At 47.5% G+C, this 20,871-nt stretch overlaps 1 protein-coding gene across 3 annotated transcripts in view; it reads right to left on the minus strand.

The window, feature by feature from the left end:
- Gtf2i (general transcription factor IIi) overlaps positions 1-17,805 on the minus strand; it is a 95,761-nt gene extending 77,956 nt beyond the window's left edge. The window contains exon 1 of one of the 3 annotated variants that reach the window (XM_047533698.1): positions 17,453-17,805. The gene's annotated coding sequence lies outside the window, so the exon portion shown is untranslated. Of the gene's footprint in view, positions 1-16,024; positions 16,044-16,618; positions 16,900-17,452 lie in introns of those variants that run through there. The other 2 variants (XM_047533700.1, XM_047533701.1) reach the window with 2 other exon arrangements.
- Positions 17,806-20,871: the final 3,066 nt, after the last annotated feature.

Here is a 20,871-nt window from a genome sequence, read left to right on the forward strand (position 1 = left end):
TATTTCCATGTGGTCATTTTAAGCTTAAAAAATATATATATATATATATATTTTTTATGTATATATATATTTTATATATATATATACACACACACACAAGTGTGTGAGTGCATATGCATGCACGTACTGTGTGCACGTACACATAGCCCTATATACATACACATACACGTGGGGAGGAGGTACTCAGTGGTAGAATGCCTGCCTGGTACACACATGAGGCCCTGGGTTTGGTCCCCAGCACAGGGAAAAAAAAAAAAAAAAAATGTCTAGAATGAAAGCAGATCCTCCAAGTGTCTGGGAACACTACCAGGCCTGGAATCACCAAAATCCAAGGACATGTTGGACCACAAACACTAATGCAGGTTGACATGCTTATTTGGGGTCTTACCTTGTTGAAGAGAAGAGTCTTCTCCCTGACCCAAGAATTTTGTGCAGGCTCTAATCTTTGATTTCTGTGCCTCTCACCCACAAAGCTTTCAAAACGAGTTGGTGTGGTAAAAGTAATTCCCATTTCCGTTACCCGAGTTCCCACTTTCTCCTGTGGGTGTGGATGTGTGCACATAGCACTGGGACTGAGGTAGAGTCCCGTACATTCTAAACACATGCTCACCACTGAGCCACAACTCCACTTTTTCCTTTCATTTATTTTTATTCTTTTTTTAAATTATTTTTTGGTAGTGGGGATTGGACCCTGGGACACTCAACCAATGAGTCACATTCCCAGTTCTTTTTATTTTTATTTTGTGACACTGTCTCACAGTTGTTCTGGGCCTTGCTAAGCTGCTAAGGCTGGTTTTGCAATCCTCCTGCCTCGGTTTCTTCCCAAGTCACTGGTATTATAGGAATGTGCCATGGTGTCTGGCTCATTTTCCTTTTAATATCAGTCTTCCCTTAAAAATCCCTGTCTTGTTGATTTCTTGGTATTTTCATGCAAGTTTTGTTTTATAATCTTAGAACATTCTTTGTTATTTCAGTAAGAATGACTGGCCCCATCAACTGAGAACCTCCATATTCTTTATATCTTGGATTACAGGATTATATATTCCCATTTCAAGGCAACTCAAGTGAAAAAGGGAAAATCCATGACTTGATGTAACTATATCTCAAGGCTGCCCAGACCCACACAGTGCCATCCAAGAGCACAAAACATATCAGACCCTTCTCCACTGCTTCCCTACAGGACCGCACTTCTGCAGATAAGAGTTCCTCCCCAAGACAGACAGACAGCCGCATGCATCTTTAAGCTTACCGCACTCCTTCCTGTACTGTGATCCCAAGCAATACTATTACATCTTCCTGCTACTTTTTTCTACAACAGATCTGAACATGTGTCTCGAGTCTACCTAAAGCCCAATTATTACGACTCATAACAATACTGCACAGGATACGCTGTGATTGACAGGCTACCTGGAGCCCTGTGGACTAGAGGGCAAAGTAGGGCACTGCCATCAGGAGGAAAGTGATAAAAAACCAAGACGGGCACACAAAAAACATAGTAGTCCCCCTTATTAAAAGGGGAGGCGCCCCAGGACCCCAGCGCACGCCTGCAACTCCCCATGGTCCAAACCCGACACGTCCTCTTCTTTCCTCCTCTCGCATACCCACGGTAAAGCAGGACCCGGGCACGGTGGAGGTCAACGCTCAGTCCCCCGCCGTGGGCTACGGGACCCTGGCCGCTCTCAGCACATCACCCAGCACCGTACTCACCCCTCTTCTGCCTCTCGCATCACAACGCACGCCCGGCTTTGGACGCATCTTTATCCTTAACCCACTGCCTCCACTCGCCGGACACGCGGAGGTCCCCTCCTCAGGGGCAGGCACGGCCTCTCCCGGACCCTGGCTGCTCTGCAGACCGAACCTGCTCCTGAACCTGTGCAGCCATCCCTTGCTGGCCGTGAAGGGCCTCCTCTCGGGCCCCGCGCCGCCGGGCTCGCGGCACAGGCTCAGAGCCTTTCGGCGCTGCCGTCCAGGGAGACAAGCCGGCCGCGCATGGCCTCCACCCACACGCTCGGCGCCTTCTCCACCTTCACCAGGCGCTTGTCCCGCACCGTGGCCGCGACCTTGGCGTTCCGGGGGGTGACGGCGACGCAGGGGCGGATTTCCTTTTCCTTCTTCACGATTTCACGGATGGAGGACTCGTTCTTCCCGTACATCTTGGCCACCTCCGCGTAGGACTTCTGCTCTTTCCTGATCAGGTCCAGGACCTTCACCTTCTCGCTCGACGGAAGCACGTTGCGGCTTCGCTGCTTTGGTGCACCCAGACTGCCCCCGTCGGTGCTCTTGAGCTTGCGGGCCATGGTTCAGGTAAAGAAAGTGTCATTGGACACAGCACCAACACCTGCCGGTGGCCTGACCACAGGCAGCGAGGCCCAGGCAGCGCCGCACAGCGGGATGGATCCCCCGGGCGCGGGAGGCGGCCTCGCAACACCCAGTACTGCACCAAACTTCAAGATTAACAACTGTTTGTTTCTGAAATTTTCCATTTAATAACTCCAGACCACAGCTGACTGCGGGAACGGAAACTCAAGAAAGCAAGACGGGGACACGGAGGGGCTGCTGGAGTCACCCCTGGGTCTGCAGCGTCTGTCCCATTCACTCAGCGGCCTCCACTTTTCCATTAGGAATGTTTCACTTCGGGCTTGTGAGTTCTGCGATGAGCTTGACTGACTCTGCCGTTCCCTTTTCATCTTATTCTGGTCCACTGCTGCTCGATGGATGCAGGGACTTCTTGTATCTCTGAAACAGACTCCAGCCAGCCCTCAAAATGCTCCTGTTTCTTGCTGGAGATCAAATTCAGGGTTAGGGTTATCTGTGTCCTTGCTGTTCTGATCTGCTGTACCTCAAAACAAGCCAATAATTAATTCCATATAAGTTTTCTTGTCTGTCTATACTTCTGCTTTACTGATTCTTGCTGTTACTACTGAACGCATCAAAAAAAAAAGTATTTTATGAGTGAAAGGAAAAGAGCTCTTCACACACCATCATCACTAACAACAGCTGAGGTTCTTAATATTTGTGAACATTCTGTTCTCTAAAATTCTTCTAATTTTCAATATATTTCTTCCTCAAAACAAGTTTCACATGAGACTGATAAGGGAGGAGGTACCATGACCCTGATCTTTTTTTTTTTTTGGGGGGGGGGGGTGCTGGGGATCTAACCCAGGGCCTTGTGCTTGCAAAGCGAGCACTCTACCGACTGAGCTATCTCCCCAACCCCCCTGGATCTTCTTTTAATCCCTGATCATCTTCTAATTCCTTAAACTTTCATGCTCTATTTCTTTGGCATATATTATTTTCAAACAGCATTTTTCCAATTCAAATTTACAACAATCTAAATCAACCTCTTTGTTCTAGTATTTTATAAATAAGTAAGCCCAGTCCAGAAAGATGAGCAGTCTTGCTATGTTACATATCATTTTTATAAAATGAATTAGAATTCACATCTCCATTTCCAAATTGCCTATTTCATGCAAAATAATAAAAGGCAGATTTTTTAAAAAAAGAATGAACCCAAGGGTAAATAATTTACAGTGATTAGAAATGTATACTAAGCAATCCTTAAGTAATAAATTAATGGCAGCTCATCACAGCTGCAACCAAGTTACATTTCCTTTTCGTTCATAAGGCAAACATTACAGTGGACACTGAAAAGTACTTTAATATATCAACATAAATTATATTCTATAAAGATAAGGAACTTAGAATAAGTTATACTCCATGTACGTATAATGTCAAAATACACTACTGTCATGTCATGTACATCTAAAAAGAATTTTTTAAAAAGGAATTTGGTTCAAGGAAAAAATTATGAATGTCAGACCAATCACATAGATGAACACATCACATAAGTCGCAAAACACAGCTGACAGGCAACTGTCAAAGTTATGCCCCTTAATAATGAGAGACAGCCATGAGTTTCAACAGCAATTCAAGTTAGTAAAATCTTGTACTTACCACCTAAAGACCCACTGCAACTAGAAGGAAATTCATTCAAATGGTACAGACATAATGACTATATTTTCTTCTGCACAAAGTTTTGCAGATTGCTAAGTTTTGTTATTTTTACTCATAAGCAATTAAGATCTATTTGCCTACTTACTTAAATATGAAGAGATAAACTTCAACATTATAAAAATCATAAATATCTAATGTTTTCACTAGAACAATATCAGAACTTGATACTTTTCTCAATTAACAATGACAAAATCTTCAAAATTAGCTAAGATACCTATCACTAAGATGCTGTCCACACAGAGAAGACAACAGACAATATTTAAGACAGGTAACAATATTCAAAATTCCATAAATATTCAACCAGTTTAAGGGTTTAAAAAATGGGGAGAGGAGGGGGCTGGGGAGATAGCTCAGTCGGTACAGTGCTTGCCTTGCAAGCACAAGGCCCTGGGTTCAATCCCCAGCACCCAAAAAAAAAAAAAATGGGGAGAGGAAATTTTTGCTAGAAAAATCTCATCCAAATTTAAGGTTCTGATTTCTACTCCCTAAAAAAGTAGATTATATTCCTGCGCTGGTGACATTCCTTTTCCTGGACCGATGTAGAAGGCAGGCCATCACTGCCTTGGTTCTCTGGTGTCTTCAAGTTGTCTTCATTCTTCAAGATCTAGTGTCCAGTTACTTTTTGCAAAACTATAAAACTTAAATTTTACCCCAAATCAATTTATTAAGCATCACTAAATCCAAGTTTCAACAAAAATATTCTTGAATGTCTCCACTAACTGAAACATCACTAGTGAGAATAAAATAACTTATGATATCACTTAATTCTATGGGAAAGTTAAATGCAACTTAAGAGTTTTAAAAAATTTAAACCTTTCATTAAAGAATGTAGTTTCTTCAAAATGATGAGCACCAGAAGAAAAACTTAAAATTCATCATCTATAGGGCTGTGGAGATAGCTCAGTTGGCAGAGTGCTTGCCTTGCAAGCACAAGGCCCTGGGTTCGATCCCCAGCACCGCAAAAAAAAAAAAAAACCATCATCTACAATGCTCCATATTTTTTCCTAAAATGAAAAGGATCTAACTCTAGTCAACAGATGTTATCCTAAAAAGTTCTGGTTTCATTAAAATTAGTTTTGTTTTTTGCTTTTTTTTTTTGAGGGAGTGTTTGTTTTTTGGTACCAGGAATTGAACCCAAGGTGCTTAACCTGAGCCATATCCTTGGCCTCTATATTTTGTTTAGAGACAGCGTCTCACTGAGTTGCTGAGGCTGGCTTTGAACTCGTGATCCTTCTCCTGCCTCAGCCTCCAGAGCGGCTGGTATTACAGACATGCGCCATTGTGCCTGGCTCATTAAAATTAGGTTATCACATGTAACACTATATTCTAGCAATTTTTTAGGCTGCTGAAAATATTTTTCCCTCTGGAATTAATGGTATTTTAATAGCCAGCTCTAGGTTCTACCTATAATTACTAATTACTAAAAGAAGGAAACAGTCATCCCTCACATGTTGGTACACACTACATTTAACAGGTTTTTTTGTTTGTTTGTTTTTTTGTTAACATACTTCCATCCCTTCTATGTCCCTTTGGGAACTTCTGTAGAATTTTTTTTTTTTTTTTGGCGGTACTGGGGCTCGAACTCAGGGCCTTGTGATTGCAAGGCAAGCACTCTACCTGCTGAGCTATCTCCCCAGTCCTGTAGAATGTTTTTGAATAATTTTTTTTTTTTAATTTTAAAATATGCTTAAGGTAGTTCATTGATCCTACTGGTTTGTCTTTTGAGTGACAGGAAAGAAATTAACTTGCTATCTTAAAGTTTATTATAAAAAGCTGACATCTGCAGGACAATTTACAAAACAGACTTCTCACCCCCTCCAAGAACAGCCAAGAGGAGGAGCCCTGGCTCTGCTGGAGTCTTGCCTAGAACCCGGTCCCAGGCCCCAAGTGGAAGGAACTTGTTAACGTCAATTGTCCAAAATTTTTCTTGTGGTGCGAGGATGGTACTCTGGGTCTGCCGCATGCTAGGCAAGGGCTCTACCACGGAGTTACTTCCCAGCCCCATAATCCTTTAGAATCCATCATCTACCAATTCTGGAAGTTGCCACCTGAGGTGATGTGCTGGCTGGTGTGGTCTTGCAAGATTGCACCATGGCGTATGGTGGCTGAGGCCAGAAAGTCCAGAAAGTAATGGTGCAGCCCATCAACCTCATCTTTAGATACTTCCAAAACAGACGCCTGATGCAGGTGTGGCTCTATGAGCAAGTGAACATTCGGACAGAGGGCTGTGTTATTGGTTTTGATGACTACGTGAACCTTGTATTAGAAGATGCAGAAGATCACAATTTTGAAAAATATCTATCAAAATCTTTGAAAATGCATAGAACATTTGCCTAATAACTACTACAAATAGACAACTTGTCTGGAAAAAATATACCAAAATAATCTAAATATATATGCACAAAGAGTTAAAAAAAAAAAAAAAAAAAAAAGAAGATGCAGAAGAGATGCGTTCTTTTTTTTAACATGTTTTAGTTAATGAAATTTATTTAGTTTATATGTGGTGCCGAGAATCGAACCCAGTGCTCCACCCATGCCAGGCAAGCCCTCCACCACTGAGCTACAGTCCTAGTCTGAGATGCATTCTTAAACAAAGTCAAGAAAACAACCTTGTGGGGTGGGCAAGTGGGGGTTGGGGGGAGTGGGGAATCATGATAAAGGGAAATAATATTACTTTGCTACAAAGTGTCTCAAATGATCAATGAAGTGAGCAATTACAAAGAAAGCTAGATTTTTTTTTAAGGTGTCCTTGCTGGGAATATATTTCTAAAACATTTGTTCATATTGTTTTGATTACCCTTATGATACTACTACCAGATGAAAATAAATGCTGGAGGACTCTTTTATTAAAAAAAAAAAAAAAAAAAAAAAAAGAATCCAGATCTACCAGATGCTCAATTCCTCAAGGTCTCAAAGTCAAACCATGCTGTAAAACTCAACCCCATTTTAGACATTTTGTCAAACCTCATTATGTACAATACTTAAGTTTTAGAAAAACAGTAGTTCCAGGACTCAGACTGTAACCATAATGGGATTTAAGTCCATGCACTGACCTTCACCACCACCCCCCAAAATTCCCTGCTCTCAGAGAAAAAGAAATAGGATTCCTCAAGTCTAATGAAGAAAAAGACAAGACAAATGTCGCCATCACAATCCATCACCACACGAAATACTCATTAACCAAGGGAAACAGGACACATACTATCTAAACCAAGGAGCTAACTCGAGTCTCTATCCCACAGACCAAAAGGAAAACACTAACAATCCCACCCCAAAATGCTGCAGGGAGTCTAATCATGAGAAAGAAGTGGACGCCCTCGAGGTCAAGGCCGTTCTATAAACTGTCTGCCCTACAGCCCTCAGAGGTCCGAAGGGTAACACAAAAGCACATCACCAACAATACAAATACAAAAGCACATGAGCCAGGCACCAAAGGTGGCTCCTTGGGAGGCTGATGCAGGAGGATCCCAAATTCAAAGTCACGTGGGGCAACTTAGCAAAACCCTGTCTCAAAATTTAAAACAAATAAAAAAGGACTGAGGACATAGGGCAGCAGCTGAGTGCCCCTGGGCTCAGTACCCAATACTGCTAAATAAATGCATGAATAATAAAGCAAACTACAGAACAAGAAAGTGGGTGGAAACGCCACCCTGGACTGGCTCCACGGCTACCAGAACATTCACCACCGAAACACCTGGCAAAGCCTGAATGAGAACCTCTAAAGGACACATGGCAATTTTTGTTCCTTCCCTGTTCTGGTCACTGTTTTGCAAGTTTAAAAAAGTTTCAAAATAATTTTGAAGGAATGGGGATATAGCTCAGTGGGATAGCAAGAGCTTGTATACTAGGCTCCCAGTTCCACACAAAAAAACACTTTTTAAAACACTAAGTACCTAAGTGCCAAGCTAATTAAAATTTTCTCCAAGGGTTGCACTGTAGCGCAATGGTACTGCACTTGCCTCACACGTGCGTAGCCCTGGGTGACTCTTCCAGGTGCTGGGACCCAAAGCCAGGGCCTTGGGCGTGCTCGGCAAGCACCCTACCACTCACCTCATCCCAGTCAGCATCCTGCACCTGTGACCACAGGGAGGCTGCCAGAACCAGGAGGAAGGGAGACACTGGTTGCAATCTGTCTGTATGAGCTAAGCAGAGAAGCTGGAAATGGGCTGGGATTTTTTCTTGGATTTTAAGAAAAGACGAGAGCCAAGCATGATAGCCCATGCCTGTAATTCTCAGTGACATGGAGGGCTGCAAGTTCAAAGCCAGCCTCAGCAACTCAGCAAAGCCCTGTCTCAAAATAAAAAACAACAAGGATTGGGGATGTGCTCAAGGGTAAAGCATCCCGGGTTCAATCCCCAGTAACACCCCCCTGCCAAAAAAAAAAAGCACAGGACCTGGACCTGCAGGCCTAGTTCTGGGTCAGAACTGTGACGGCTGTTTTCAGGTGGGCCAGCACTGCTCTCCTCGACCCCGAGATGCCATCCTCACAGAGCTTCACCACAGGCCTGCTGGGGCCTGGGAACAGCAACCTCACAAACCCCCAAAACATGACTAGCTGTGTGGGTGTTCCAAATCAATGCCCTCTGTAGCTCTGTCGTCCTCCCACAGAGACCCGGTTACTTTTAAAGTAGCATTTTTCTATTCTTGGACTAGTTTAAAATGAATCAAAATCTGTCACTTCTGCCTCTGAGAAGGAGACTTCTAAAAAAGTTCTTTAAATGCATTGTGCTCTGTGCCAAGATTCACGGGTGACTCGATTCCCAAGCACTTCCAGGCCTCGCCACCCTCTCGGCACTGGGAGACAGTCTCAGCAACGTCTGATTGGAGCGAACAAATATGCTAGGTAAGCTCAGGTCACCAGAGACCAGATCTGGACCTGTAGCTCCCAGGATTTCTACAGCCCTTGCTTATTTAACACAGGAACATTTCGATTCACATTCCTAAGAGCTTATCTCCACAGGTTTAACAGGTATTTCCCACACGGAATTACATCAGGCTGGTATTCATTCAGAGGTTCTCTTTTACGAATACTTAACAGGAAGGTATGAAGTATCATAACTCACAACTCAGAGGGAAGTATTCACTTCCCTGGACAGAAGAAGTTGAACAACAGAATCCATTTTAGTTCATGTAATCTTTAGAAAATAAACATGCGATGGCAAGTGCTTAGAAATAAAATTAGAAATTCCCAAGACAAACTCTTTGATGGGACTGGCGTTGCGGCTCAGTAGTAGAGCGCCTGCCTAGTACACATAAGGCACTGGGTTTGATCCTCAGCACTACATGATAGTAAACAAATAAAATAAAGGCATCTGCCCATCTACAACTATAAAAAATTCTTTGAAAAACTCTGATAAAGACAGATTTTTTTAAATCAAGATTCTGAAATTTTTAGTGGGGCCTGATGGGACATCCCTGTTAGTTCACATACTTTTGAGAGGCTGAGGAAGGAGACTCACAAGTACAAGGCCCTAAGCAACTTAAGTAAGACCCTATCTCAAAGTTAAAAGGGCTGGGGATGTAGCTCATAGTAAAGCACTCCTGGGTTAAAATCCCAGCACTAATAATACTAATAATAATGATAATAATAATATAGGATAGGATAGGTAGATATAGACAGATAGATACATGCAGACCCATGTTTACAGCATCACAATTAATAATAGTCCAATTATGGAACTAGCCTAGGTGTCCATAAACAGGTGAATGGATAAAGAAAATGTGGTATGGGCTGGGGATATGGCTCAGTTGGTAGAGTGTCTGCCTTGCAAGCACAAAGCCCTGGGTTCAATCCCCAGCACCACAAAAAAAAAAAAGTGTGGTATGATTCAGTCATTAAAAAAAAATTAAATTAAGCCAGGCTCATGGCACATGCCTGTAATCCCAGTAACTCAGGAGGCTGAGGCAGGAGAATTGCAAGTTCAAGGCCAGCCTCTGCAACTCTGTGAGAACCTAAGCAACTTAGTGAGACTGTGTCAAAATAAAAAATAAAAAGGGTTGGGGATTTGGCTCAGGGGCCAAGGGCCCAGGGTTCAATCCCTGCCACCACCGCACCCCTCCCGCCCCCACAAAGAAAACCACAAAGAAAGAGAATGAAAGTGTATCATTTCCAAGACAGTGGGTGGAATGGAGACCAGTATGTTAAGTGAAATGTCATGTTTTCTCTCTGTGGAAGTTTGGAAGTTTGGAAGTTAGAGGGGAAAGAGAAATAGGAAGGTGTGTGGCGGGGGTGTGTCATGAAAAATCAAAGGGAGATCAACAGAGGAAAGGGACTGGGGCAGGGAGACAGAAAGGGGAGAGAAGGGCTGGGAATGTGGATCACTGGTAAAGCGCGTGCCTCGCACAAAGGAGGCCTGGGTTGGGTTCCATCACCAGTACCATAAATAAGTAAAAACAAAATACAAACAAAAATCAAATCAACTATTCAGGAGAACCTACAGCTTTTTCTGGCACAACAGTTTAAGAGAAAATGTGTCTAAGTATTTATTTAACTTTTAAATTGACAGTCCAGAATTTCAAGCACAGCAGCTTGCTCTGCCAACACACGAAGAACACGTCCCTTTGACCTTACTCCAGATTGTAAAATCATTTGGATGTAAAAGTTCACTTTATTTTTTTTAAATGTATTCTTCGCAGAAGGCAAGGGGTAGGGCAAAGGTGTTTTGTCAGCTCTAAGTCAGGCAGGAGTTCAGAACTGGTGTCCTGTCTGCAAATACTATGTATTTCAATCCCAAATTTACTAAAAATGACCATAACCTGTGTCCTTAACCCCATAAGGGTGTTACCAGAAGGAAGATAAGTACTTGATAAAATGCTTCATAGAACACTCAGCAAGCCGGGCGCAGTGACACACACCTGTAACACCAGCAGCTCGGGAGGCTGAGGCAGGAGGATCACAAGTTCTAAGCCAGCCTCAGCAACTTAGCAAGGCACTAAGCAACTCAGCGAGACTGTCTCAAAATTTTTAAAATTATAAAAAGGGCCGGCGATGTGGCTCAGTGGTTATGCATCCCTGGTACCAAAAAATTAAAAATGAGAAATAAATAAAAAGGGCTGAGGGATGTAGCTCAACAGCTGATCTCTGGTTTACCATGTACGAGACCCTGGTTCAACCCCCAACACCCAAAACAAACAAACAAAAAAAGTTTTGTACTATGTATGTTTTACCACAGTTTTTGTACAAAAAAAGAAAAAGAAAAGAAAAAAGAAATCAATCCAAGACACCACTTACTAAGTATGCATGAAGGCCTGGGTTCAATTCCCAGCACTGCAAAAAGGAGGCGAGAGACCACGTGGAAAAAGATAAATTGAAAGTCAGTGTCCTTGACAGAGTGGCGGACACACTCTTCTTACAGGTATTGCTTTTTTCCATGGTTCCCGCTATTTACTGGACGTTTTTATTGTCTACCTTCTTACAGGTGTTTCTGTGCTGGCCAGAGAGGCATTCACAGCCACCCAAATTCTTCTGCCACAGAAAAAGGGGTTAAAACACACAGGTGTGCATGTGCACACACACACTGACAGAGATTCCTGCTCAAGGTCTATAAGAAAGATATGATGAGGACGCCAATAACACTTGCGTGCAACGCTCACAACTCTTGTACACAGTTGCTGGAAGGTGGAAACGATCCAGTGTCCATCCACAGATGGCACAGACAGATGACAGAACATTATTCAGCCTTCAAAAGGACTGATGTTCCAGAACATTCTACAACTTATGGCAACAAAAACATTATGTTAAGTGAAATAAGATGCAAAAGCATAATTACTATTAATCCACTTATGTGAAATACCTAAGCCAGGGCAGCTGCAATCCCAGCTACTCAGGAGACTGAGGCAGGAGGTTGGCAAGTTCCACACCTGCCTGGGTAACTTACTAAGAACACATCTCAAAATAAAAATTAAAGGGCTGAGGATATAGCTCAGTTGGTAGAGTGCTTGCCTTGCAAGCACAAGGCCCTGGGTTCAATTCCCAGCACCACAGAACTAAAAATAAAAATTAAAATTAAGAAGGGAAGTGGGGTGGGGTTGAGGACATAACTCAGTTGGTAGAGTGCTTGTCTCAGATGCACAAAGCCCTGGGTTCAATGCCCAACACACACACACACACAGAAAAAAAAAAAGACTGGGGATGTTGCTCAGCAGTAGAGCACCCCTGGGTTCAATCCCCATGACCAAAAAATAAAAAAAGGGAAAAAAAAAAAAAAAATATATATATATATATATAGAGAGAGAGAGAGAGAGAGAGAGAACAGGCAGTGCTGGGGGTATAGCTCAGTGGTAGAGCACTTGCCTAGCATCATGAGGCCCTGGGCTGGACAGACAGCATAGCAAAAAGAGAAAAATAAAATAAAATAAGCAAACTCATAAAGACAGAAGTTCTCCAGGGACTGAAAAAGGAATGAGGCGTTTTTGTCACAGGGTATAGGGAGTTTTCTGTTTGGGGTGATAAGAAAGTTCTAGAAATAGAGATGTGAATGGAATTAACACCACTAAACTGCATACTTTAAAATGCTTATGAGGAAAGAAGGAAGAAAGAGAATGAATGAAAGAACAGGAGGAAGGAATGAAGCCAATAAATCTCCTTGTAAGATCAATTCCTCTGCCAGTTCCCCATGCAGACATAATATATGCCCATCTGTCATCCTCCTCTGTCAAATTATCATTTCACAAATGATATAATATAATGTAACTTAGGGTCTTAAAGTCTAAGACCAGATTGGAATGTAGCTCAGTGGTAGAGCGCTTGCCTAGCATGTGCAAAGACCTGGGTTCCATTCCCAGCACTGCAAAAAATAAAGTAAAAAAGTCTAAGCCAGCATGGTGATGCACACCTGTAACCCCAGCAGCTCGGGAGGCTGAGGCAGCAGCTCGGGAGGCTGAGGCAGGAGGATCATGAGTTCAAAGCCAGCCTCAGCAACAGCAAGGCGCTAAGCAACTCAATAAGACACTGTTTCTAAATAAAATACAAAATAGGGCTAGGGATGTGGCTCAGTGGTCAAGTGCCGGAGTTCAATCCCGGGTGAAAAGAAACCACCCTCACCAAAAAAAAAAAAAAAAAAAGAGTATAACAAGTTCAAGGTCAGTCTCAGCAACTTCAGTGATCTCAGCAATTTAGTGAGACCTTTTCTCAAAATTTTAAAAAAGGGCTGGGGATGTAGCTCAGTGGATCAGTTCTCAGAACTAATAAAAAAAAAAAATTCTAAGACCAAGAGCAGTTATTCATTTTATTTCAGTTACAATACTGCATTTTCTTGAAACCAATTTTTGATCTGGAAACAATCTATAGATAAACTATTCACATTTAGGTGATAGTCAATAGTAACGCCTACATACAGCAAATTATTTAAAACAAACAATATATTCGGCAACATTTTCTCAGTTTCACCAATAAAACTGTCAAATTCCTAATAAAAAACACTTAATGGGGCCTGACCACAAGTAAGATAACTTTTCTTACTTCCTTAATTAGGGCAAAAAAAAAACTTCAATTATTCCTAACTCCCTCACTCTAATTTCTATCCCAAATATACCAACATTCCCAGAGGAGAAAGAAGGCACTACCTCTAAAATTTATTACAGCATTAAGATAGAAAATAGGAGTGAATTTAGTTTTGAGCAACCAGCTCCAGAGAGCTATTTTTCAATTGTAAATTCACTATTTACAAGGTAGACATGATTGATCTCCACTGTACAAATGCATCAGCTCTTACCAGAGGCCATTTCAACCAGTTCCCCTAACAGGCCATACTCTCTGCTTCCCAATTACAACATGGTATATTCACATACAGTGCTTCTTTAAAACACTAGTTCAGGGTTGAGGATACAGCTGAGTGGTAGAGCCCTCGCCTACCATCTGTAAGGACCTGGTTCAATCCCACCACGAGACACACGTCTTCTCCTAGTCACGGTACAAGATATTCTCAAGTGGACGACCCCATGAAGACCAATGCCCTTGCCTTCAGAGTTCCACATCATACTCGGTATTATGAGTTAACACTGCCTACTCATTTGTACTTCCCCCCAAAATTTAATTTCCCAAAGTACTTGGCACAGTATTTTCACAGCTACCGTACAATGGATGCTTACCCTACGCCACAAACCTCCTGCACACTTCAACTCACTCAGTCCCCACCACCACCCTCAAAAGAGGAACAGGCCGGGCTAGGCTGCAGCTCAGTGGCAGAGCACTCGCCTAGCCCATGTGAGGCACTGGGGTGGATTCTCAGCACTGCATATAAATACACAAATAAAAATAAAAAGGTTCATCAACAACTAATAAAAATATTAAAAGAAAAAAGGAGAGGTTGCCTGCACACCTGTAATCCTGAGACTTGGGAGCGAGGCAGGAGGGTCACAAGCTCAAGGCCAGCCTGAGCTTGCCTCAAAATAGAAAATGAAAAGAGCTGTGGATGCAGCTCAGGGGAGCACCCTGGGTTCAATCCCCAATGCAGAAAAAGAAAAAGAAAAAGAAAAAAGGTTCTTATTACCAGTAATAATGATCAGGTCATAACTCCCAGTGGGGAAACTGAGGCACGAGGTGTGAACAGCCCAAGGTCTGCAGCCAGGAAATGGAAAGAGCCAGGGGTGGAATCCAGGCAGTCTCATTTCAGAACCTTCATCTACACTCACTAAGCAATAAACCCTTTCTCAATTATAAGTTTGTTTTGCCTCCCATAATTTACAGTTTGAGTGAACAAATTCTTTGAAAATCGCATATATACACACAAATACAAGTCTATCTGGGTACGGTGGCACATGCCTGCAATCCAGCAACTCGGTGGCTGAGGCAAGAGGACAGCAAGTTCAGAGGCCAGCCTGGGCCACTAAGCAAGTCCCTGTTGAAAAATAAATAAAGGTAAATAAAGGACTGGGACCACTCAAGGGGGCACATCTGTAATCCAAGTAATTTGGGAGGCGAGGTAGGATGATCACATGTTTGAGCAGCCTCCGTCAGTTAGTGAGCCCCTCCCTCAGCAACTCAGGCAGATCCTGCCTCAAAATTCTAAAAAGAAATAATTTAAACCCTGAGGATTTAACCCAGGGATAAAGAGTCCCTGGGTTCAATCCCCAGTACCAAAAAATAATTTTAAAAAACAATATTAAAGGGCTGTGGTGGAGCACAATGGGGTCTAGTCCCAAGTGCCTCAAAAAAAAAAAAAAAAAAAAAGAAAAGAAAAGAAAGGTCCTATATAGTTTTTAATGAAATCACAATCCAAGTACAAGGGAGCCAATCCGCCAGCAACTCTGACATTCTCTGGCTGCATCAAACTTCCTTCTACTTACTCATTAGGGGAAAAGCAGATACGGAGTGCCAGAAACAGACTGCAGGAAGAGCCAGGAAAACTGCTTCGATGGAGAAGAGAGAAACTGGGGAAGACAGAGGAGCAAAAAATGGAGAAGATCAAAAGGGTACTCCGAGCACTTCCAGGGTAAGTGCCAAGCTCTTCAAGACCCTAAACTCGGAAGAGGGTGAAGGAGAAAATAAGTAAGAGTCTTAGCGGGGAGCTCAGGTCCCCTCCCCAGTAAAAAGGGAAAGAAAAAAAAAAAAAAAAAAGCTGTATCATGGATAAATTAACAAGAGTTGGTGGAAAACATAACCAACTATTTAGATCTCCAATTTAATTCTGCACTTAAATCCATGACCCCCCTTTTAAACTGGAGGTTAATTAGTTTAATTCCGCACTTAAATCCATGGCCCCCTCTTTAAATCACAGATTAATATTGTAATCATGACTAAAAAAAAAAAAATTCTGAACTCTGAACCAGTTTTCCAAGCAATCTACAGTAAGCCGTTCGATTTATTTTTGGTCAAGATCTAACGAGCAAATGTCTCGCCCAGATTTACCTCACCTAACTGCACGGCGGAGAGGGTTCCCACAGCGCCACCTGCTAACGAATAGAAATGCAAATTCCTAGGCCCCGCCCGGACCGCCGAGCCCTGCACGCCGGTTCCCACCAGCCAGCCTCCCTCCGCCGCGGGACTGCCCGTCGCACTGCCCGCGGGCACCTGCAGGGTAACCAGGCGCGAATCACCCCACTTCTCCAGGCCTGCTCCTCATCCACAAAGTGGAATTCCGGGGTGGTTGGGAAGTAACACATCCGGCACAGGAAACGCACGAAGTCCTCGCGGTAGTTGTCACGCGACGCCTAGGGCACTCGGAGGCGGCAGAACAGAGGGAGCGGGGAGCAGAAGGCCGGCCAGGGCTCGGCCCCGTCTCTGCGGGCGGGTCACACCTGGCCACCAGGCGGGACTCGAGCTCAGAGGCAGAACCCGCACCCTCAGAGGAGGGCGAACCGGCGGACTCTGCAGGAGCCTGACGGAGGGGGCAGCGCAGCCTCAGGAGGGGTGAGAGGGGTGCAGTCCACCCAGAGCGACGGGCAGCGGGCGACGCGAGCGCCCAAGGCAATGCACTCCGCAAAAAAATGTAAAAAGGAAGCGAAAAAATGTGCACAGATAGGCCCTGGCCTGGGGGCAGGCCCGGCCCCGCGGCCTCTACCTGCGTTCCGGTCTGCAAACCAACTTCCCCTCACTCCTGCGGCGCCGGGCGCCCCGGGCCGCCCTGGCCATTGTCCGCGCGCGCGGCCCTGAGCACAGGCCCACCTCGAGGGCGCGGGGGACGCCTCCTTACGGGCAGAACTTTCCGAAGAAAAAGTGCAGGGCTGAGAGGACGAGCGTGTCCTCGCCCCTCGGCGTTCAGCCCCGCCGTCGGTGCGGGCCGAGGTCAGACGGCGCTACGCTCGGGGCCGCGCGGCCGCGGCCTTCCTTCCGGCCATTGTGTGTACTTCCACCAACACCCCAAAACAGAACGGGTCCCCGGGGCGAGCGCGCCCGGCGCACAAAGCCCACGGCCCGCTGCACCTGGGAGCCGGGCGCGGCGCGCGGGGCCACCACTCAGGAACCCGCCCGCGGCGCCCGCCCCCCGCCGCAGTTGCCAGGCAGCGCGTCGCCGCCCCCGCGCCCGCCGGCCAATCCCGCGCGCCGGCCGCCCGGCGCAGGAGCCCCAGATACACCCGACGGGCGCGACCCCACGGCTCGGGCCTGGCACCGCGCGCGCCCCCGCACCGCCGGCCGGCCAATCAGCGCCGCTAGGCCCGCGCGCTCGCTCACGCGCGGGCTGCACGCGCGAGGCGCCCCCCCACGCCGACGGGCGCGCGCCCCTCCCCCACGGCGGCCGGCGCGCGCGAGCAACGGCCGTCCCCCGCGACCGCGGCCGCCCCACCCCCACGCGCCGCGGCCGGGGCCGCCGGGGCCGCTGGGGCCGGGGTCGCCGCGCCGGGGGGCGGCCGTCCGTCCCGAGGGCCGTCGGGCCGCGCGCCCCAGGCGCCCCAGCCGCGGGCCCCGGCGGGGCAAAGTCTCGAATAAAGGCCCCGCTCGCCATGGCACCCGGGGCGGGGGCGGGGGCGGGGGACCGGGCGTGCGGCGAGAGGGACTCACCCGAGTGCAGCCTCCGGGCAGCGCGGGGCCCGGGTGCGAAGGAAGCGAGTGGGGGCCGCGCGCGCTGCGGCCGCCGCGGAGCAGCCTCGGCTGAGGGAGTGGGAGCGGGCGGGAGGTGAGGGCGAGGGGCCCGTGCGTCTCGGCCGCGCTCCTGTCACCGCCGCATGGCCGCCCCGGCAGGGCCTCACTCAGCGCCTCGTTCCGCTCACTGGGGACTGAGGAGAGAGGCCGGGGTAACCGCGGCAGGCGGGCGGCCCGGCTGGAGAGCGCGTGCGGGGAAGCGGGGGGGCGACCGGTGGCCCCTTTTCTCTGCTCTCCGAGCTTCTCTCTCACCCTCCTCCTCCTCCTCCTCCTCCCTTTTTTTTTTTTTTTTTTTTTTTTTTTTTTTTTTTTTGTTCCTCGAAGGCTCGCTGCGCGTGCGCACCTGCAGCACCGCCCATTGGGAGTTGTAGTTCCTGATTGGTCCCCGACAGCGCGGCGTAGGGCGCTGTGGACTACAACTCCCAGAAGGCGCCGCGCCGGGGAGCCCCGAACCCGAGGACGAGGCGAGCGCCTCGGCGCCCGGCCCTCTCCGGCAAGGACTGTCAATGGAGGCGCGGGTGGTGGGAGCAAGAACATGGCTGCACCTGGGGCCTGCTCGGCCGCCGGGTGGGGGAGGGGAGCTGGGGCGAAGGAACCGAAATGCAGACGGGCTGTGGCCCCGGCGTCCGCACTGCCACCGCTCAAGGTTCCAGCCTCGCTCTTGCACCCGCGGTTCCCTGCAGATTGCGAGCCCGGCACTCGGAGAAAGCCGTGGAGCCCCGGGGTGGCCTGCGCCCTCTCGGCTCCGCAAAGGGAGCCCCTCCGCCCTGCACCACCCTCCGGGACACAAAGGAGTCCTGTTAGCGTTTTCAAAACTTGCTTCAAAGGAGGCTAGGAGTGACTTGCCCCAACTTGGGGCAGGCAAGGGGAGAACACTCTCTGGGCTTCTAGCCGCCCCCTCCCCAGCCTTTTCCTCTGCCTCGCTCAGCGTTTGGAAGGAAAGTCGAAAAGCCAGAGTGGGAGCCGAAAATCCGACTCCGGGGGCCCGTTTGTTCTTTCAACAGCCAAGCAAATTAGCTCAAATCCCATGGTCCACCCCCCTCCAATTATATTTTGTTTCTCAACTTTTCTAAGCTCAGCGTATTTTGAAAATGTGAGACCTTACTGTTCACCCAAGTTAAACTCCAAAGTTTAAAAAAAAAACACCTCGAGTTGGCCGCCTGGACGTTCACGGGCAGCTCTAGGTGCAGGGATTTTCGCGATGTCTCCGCGCCCCCCACGCGCCCACCGCCGGAGGCTGGGCCACGCCGCCGCGCTCCAGCCCGCTCCTCGGTAGGGGGCGACCGGAGGCCCCTGCCTGCCTCCCAGCCTCTTTGTCGCTCGCTGGAAAACTTTCCGAGCCGCCAGTCTTTTGATGTCGGTCCAAACCCTGCCTTTGAATTCGGGTCTGCGGATTGCCGGTCCCCGTCCACTCCTGCACCGACCGCACCCAGGGAGCCGCCTCCGGGATCTCCATGTTGGATTACTGTGAAATATGAAGAATTTAAAGATCCCTGGGAAGCACCGCGATTGCAGCGGCTGTCCACATGCTTACCACCACCCCCCCGCAGTCACTTGCAGTCACGTTGTCCTTGCCTAATTCATTCGCGGCTAATTTTGTTACTCTATTCAGAGACTTTCAACAAGTTTTCATAAAAGAACTTTATTTTTGCACTCATACTTCACATGCATTTTGTCATATTAAGTTCGGTTCCTTATTTGCATTACAGGAGTCTCCCTTATCAACAGGGGAGGCGCCCCAGGACCCCAGCGCACGCCTGCAACTCCCCATGGTCCAAACCCGACACGTCCTCTTCTTTCCTCCTCTCGCATACCCACGGTAAAGCAGGACCCGGGCACGGTGGAGGTCAACGCTCAGTCCCCCGCCGTGGGCTACGGGACCCTGGCCGCTCTCAGCACATCACCCAGCACCGTACTCACCCCTCTTCTGCCTCTCGCATCACAACGCACGCCCGGCTTTGGACGCATCTTTATCCTTAACCCACTGCCTCCACTCGCCGGACACGCGGAGGCCCCCTCCTCGGGGGCAGGCGCGGCCTCTCCCGGACCCTGGCTGCTCTGCAGACCGAACCTGCTCCTGAACCTGTGCAGCCATCCCTTGCTGGCCGTGAAGGGCCTCCTCTCGGGCCCCGCGCCGCCGGGCTCGCGGCACAGGCTCAGAGCCTTTCGGCGCTGCCGTCCAGGGGGACAAGCTGGCCGCGCATGGCCTCCACCCACACGCTCGGCGCCTTCTCCACCTTCACCAGGCGCTTGTCCCGCACCGTGGCCGCGACCTTGGCGTTCCGGGGGGCGACGGCGACGCAGGGGCGGATTTCCTTTTCCTTCTTCACGATTTCGCGGATGGAGGACTCGTTCTTCCCGTAGATCTTGGCCACCTCCGCGTAGGACTTCTGCTCTTTCCTGATCAGGTCCAGGACCTTCACCTTCTCGCTCGACGGAAGCACGTTGCGGCTTCTCTTTGGTGCATTCAAATTGCCAGGGTCGGGATTCTCGAGCTTGGGGGCCATTGTTAAAAGTAAAATAAGTCCTGGTGCAGAGTCCTGGCCCATCTCTGTAATCCCAGCCTCTTGAGACAGGAGGATTGCAAGTTCAAGGACAGGCTTGACCTCTTAGAGAGACCCTATCCTGAAATAACAGGAAAAGACCTGGGAATGTAGCTCGGTCGAAGACAACTTGCCTAACAAGCTCAAAACCCTTACTGAAGTACTCAATCCTCGGTACTGAAGGGAAAAAAAAAAAAAATTAAGAGTTATTTGAATGTAGCTACTGTGAAACCATGACTCCAAGGAAAGATGGGATTACTGAGACAACTACTGCCTGACCAAAGGGCAGGTAGCATATACAGGGTGGATACACTGAACAGAGGAGTGGTTTATGTCAGGCTGGGGTGGAGCTAGGCAGTATCAAGCCACGCAAAACCATGCACAGTTAGAACTGTGGAACACCTCCAAAATGGGGGCGGCTCCTGGGCCACATGCAGCTGACATATCTAGGAAAAACAAGCTTTGAGAAGCCCAGAGCCCCCCTTGTTGGAGCATCCAACCTATTGGAGACGAACATTCAGCTGCTGTGGATGTCAGTCAGTGACGATATTTTACCTATTTTACCGAGAGGATCAGCTCAGGGTTGGTGTCTTCAGGTTGAGGTCATGGGAAGGGAGAGTTCCCTGAGGATGGTGGAGTCACAGAGTAGCATTTGGGAGTGTGTGGAAAGTTAGGCCAAAGTCCATCTAGTCAAGATGAACTCCTCCGTCATGAAAACTTACTTGGAAGATAGTCTCTTTCTTCCACAAATTAATTTGCTTAATGGATCCAAGTGAACTTTTGCTGGCTCTTCAT

The sequence above is a fragment of the Sciurus carolinensis genome, chromosome 18 (assembly GCF_902686445.1).
Source record: "Sciurus carolinensis chromosome 18, mSciCar1.2, whole genome shotgun sequence".
Classification (NCBI taxonomy): domain Eukaryota; kingdom Metazoa; phylum Chordata; class Mammalia; order Rodentia; family Sciuridae; genus Sciurus; species Sciurus carolinensis.